A 3,796-nucleotide genomic window follows, 5' to 3' on the forward strand; every position below is an offset into this window, starting at 1 on the left:
CTGTTCTGGATGTATGAGGCACAATTAATAGCTTCGGCCCACAATTTCGACGGAAGAGATCTTGCATGCAACATGCAATTAGCCATCTCTTTCAAAGATTGATTTTTCCTTTCAGCCACGCCATTTTGCTGTGGAGTGTAAGGAACTGTATGCTGCAACTGTATGCCTGCTTCATCACAAAGATTCTTGATATCTTTGTTGACATATTCCATCCCATTATCTGTGCGGAGTATTTTGATGCGTTTTCCAGACTGATTTTCCGCATGCGCTTTGAAAATCTTTAGATGTTGAAAAACTTCAGACTTGAGTTTCAAGAAGTAAACCCAAGTGAATCTCGTGTAATCATCTATAAATGACAACACATATCTTGCTTTGCTCATTGAAAGCACCAGAAATGGACCCATGAGATCACTGTGTACAAGTTCCAAAGGTGAAGAGGCTCTCCATGCATGCCCCTTCTCGAATTTTTCTTGTGGATGCTTTCCAAGAGCACATCCATTACAAACACCATCTGAAAATTCAATGGTTGGCAATCCTTTGACCATCCCTTGCTTACTAAGCTGTTGCATATATCTGAAATTCAAGTGCCCAAATCTCTCGTGCCAAATCCTACTTTCTTCATTTGCATGCGTAAGTAGCAAAATAGAATCTGATTGAGGAACAAAATCAGAAAATGTATACAAACGAGATTGATCATTTACCTTGCTAGATGCAATCTTCAAATTGGTTTGCATGTCATAAATGCTCACAGAATCTGGGGTAAATTCCACTTTCCTTCCGCTGCCTGTGTGTGTCATCTGATACACTGAGAGAAGATTCACAGAAAGCCTTGGAATATGCAAGACATTTTCAAAACTTCCATCTTCGAATTGCACTCTTCCTTGTTTAGTTGCTGCAACTGCAGAATTATCCCCCATGAGAATGGGAGGACCTGAGTATGCATGTAGAGAAGAAAAGGATTCCTTTGAAGAAGCCATATGATGTGAAGCTCCTGAATCGATGATCCATTCTTGTGGTGCAGAATGAAGAGCAATCAAAGCATGCCCGTTACCTCTTGGATCTGGTGCTTTTTCTCCAGACTTCTTCTTAGCATTCTCAGGAATGTGGTCTCCAAGATTGTGTTGTTGGAGTGTCTATGCCATAAGATCTATAGTCTTCTTCATGCACGCAGATTCAGGATGAAAACCATGGCTGCAATAATTGCACATTGATTGCCCTTTCGTTCCTTTCCTTTCCTGTGAGCCAGATGATCCATCAGGGGGTTTGGGATGTCCTCCCTTTCCTGGATCAAGATCCTTCTTCCCTTTTCCTTTCTGATGGTCTTTGGAATTTGCCTTTCCTTTTGCATGCACAGTAAGTGCATGCGCTTTGGAATTTTTAAGTGTGCCCATTTTGATGAGCTTATCTTGCTCATGCATCAAAGACTGAATAAAAGAATCCAGTGAGGGCATCTTCCAAGCTGCACCAGTTGCAAATCTGACTATGTGGAATGTAGAGACAAATACTGCATACTCTGGACCAAGTTTTGATAAAATGGAAAGAATCAACTGATTTTCTTGCTTGGATTTGTCGATCCCGTATCCTTTCAGCTGAACCAACAAGGCTTTATACCTTGTGAAAAAATCTTGAATGTTCTCAAAGTTTCTCGGATCTAATGAGTTTAACTCATTTTCGAGAATGTGACCTTGCATTTCATCCTGTTTTCCAAACAATCCTTCCAAAATTCTCCATACTTCATTTGGAGTTGAACATGATTCAACATGAAATAGCAGTTCCGGAGAAATAGATAAACATAGGATGCCGAAGGCCTCGTCCATGCGATTGAAATATATTGTTTTCTCCATTGCCGATGTTGGTTCAACTTCTGTTTCCATGGTTATTCGAAATAAGCCTCTACTTTTGAGATGAAGTTGAATCTTTGGCTTCCATTCGAAATAATTATATGGAGTGAGAATTTCCGATTGTGGAAACTCCAATTTAGACTCCATTCTTTGTTTTTGCTTCAATCTTCTGAACCTGCAAATAAAATTGCTTGTGCACTGATTACAAATCTCTGTGCTCTAATACCATGTAAGATTTTTTAGATACACAGATCTAGATCTGCAAAACAATAAACAAGCTTGCAAGAGAAGGAAGGAAGCGAGCAAGAATTGAGAAAAGAATAAAAAATTGATTCTACAATATTAGTTTTAGCATAAAAATATAAAAGCAACTAAGTTAAGCTTAGTTGTACATGCAATAACTAAAGCGAACTAAAGCTAAGTGTGCTTTATCTTATGTTAATGTCTACATGTGCCACATGCAAGCAATAAGTTAACTGGAGCTAATCTAGGTGCATGTACACCAACGGTCATGCCAACGAATGAATTTGTTTACTTATTTGCAAGTTACTTATTGGCTACATGCAATTCCATATCGCTCTATTACTCAATATTCCACGAATAAAAACTCGTTAATCACTGGCCCATCCACAGTTTTAAATCGGATAACATATTCACGATCCACTTGGGCCATATCCGTCTACTCCGTACGTTCCATCACACATGTATCCTAAACGCTAAATTTAGGATAGTGATCGTAAATTTGAACATGTAAAACTTAATCAAATTTATTTATAATTCTTTTGTCACGTCAAATTTTATGGGTGTATCGTTAATATTTATCAAAAATTAATATAATAATGTTGGATATATCATGAGATACTCTATGACTAAAAATTATAATATATTTAATTTTTTTTTTCTATTTTCTATTTAATATTTAAATAATTAGATAATTATATAGGTGGATTATTATAGTTTATTTATAATATAAATTATATTATTATGGTGATAGGCATTTTTAATTAAGAATGCCAATGATTATTAGGTGGATGGTATAAATTTAATTTCCATTAAAATATCCCAAAATATTTATAGTACTATTCACAAATCAAGGGTTAAGATTTATCTCAAATTAATTATGTTCATTTAATTAGCTTATGTCAAATTAGTTATTAAAAATAAATTTCATATTAGGCATGTGGTATTTATAAGCCATGGTATTTAACCATGGTATCATTTATTTACATGGGGAAGTGTGGGTGAATCTACATTGTTAAGAATATTGTTACATGTTCTTTGAAATGTATATATTTAGCACATATATTATTTCTTTTTATAACTAATAATAACAATAACTTAAAATAACCCCAAATTGAGTGAAGATTACAATAAAACTATTATTATTATTTAAAATAATTAATTAATTAATTCATAAATAATAAATTATTATTATTATTATTATTTAATATTTAACTAATCATAATTGATTCATATTTATAATAATAATAATAATAATTATAAATTTATAATTTATAATAATATTATAAACTCTAGGTTTTATAATAATATTATTCATAGGGTTTACAACAATATGATAAACCCTATGAATAATATTATACCCTATGAATGCCTATAGGATCTTGGACAGACATTGATCGAGTGCTTTGTTAAGGCCCTCCTTGATGTGAAGCTACCAGTTCAATTCCTTACCCTATCGGGATGATATATTGGAGATGTTGAAGATGTAGTACTGCTAAGCTTACAAAAAAAATTATTATACCGTAGGAATAATATTATTTTTTTTTCCAAGGAAAAAAACGGTAACTTTTTATTAAAGAGATAATGAAAAGTTACACTAGCAGATGCATTGAAGCATTCCATAAGCTGCCACAAGGGCTCGAGTGCTTTTGCACCCCACGCAATGTTAGAGGACTAACATGCACAAAGAATAAGAAAAGGAGAAGAGAGGAGAG

Source organism: Pinus tabuliformis, chromosome 1_2 (assembly GCF_031772625.1).
Source record: "Pinus tabuliformis cultivar Carrire ecotype Pingquan chromosome 1_2, CPIR1, whole genome shotgun sequence".
In the NCBI taxonomy this organism is placed as follows: domain Eukaryota; kingdom Viridiplantae; phylum Streptophyta; class Pinopsida; order Pinales; family Pinaceae; genus Pinus; species Pinus tabuliformis.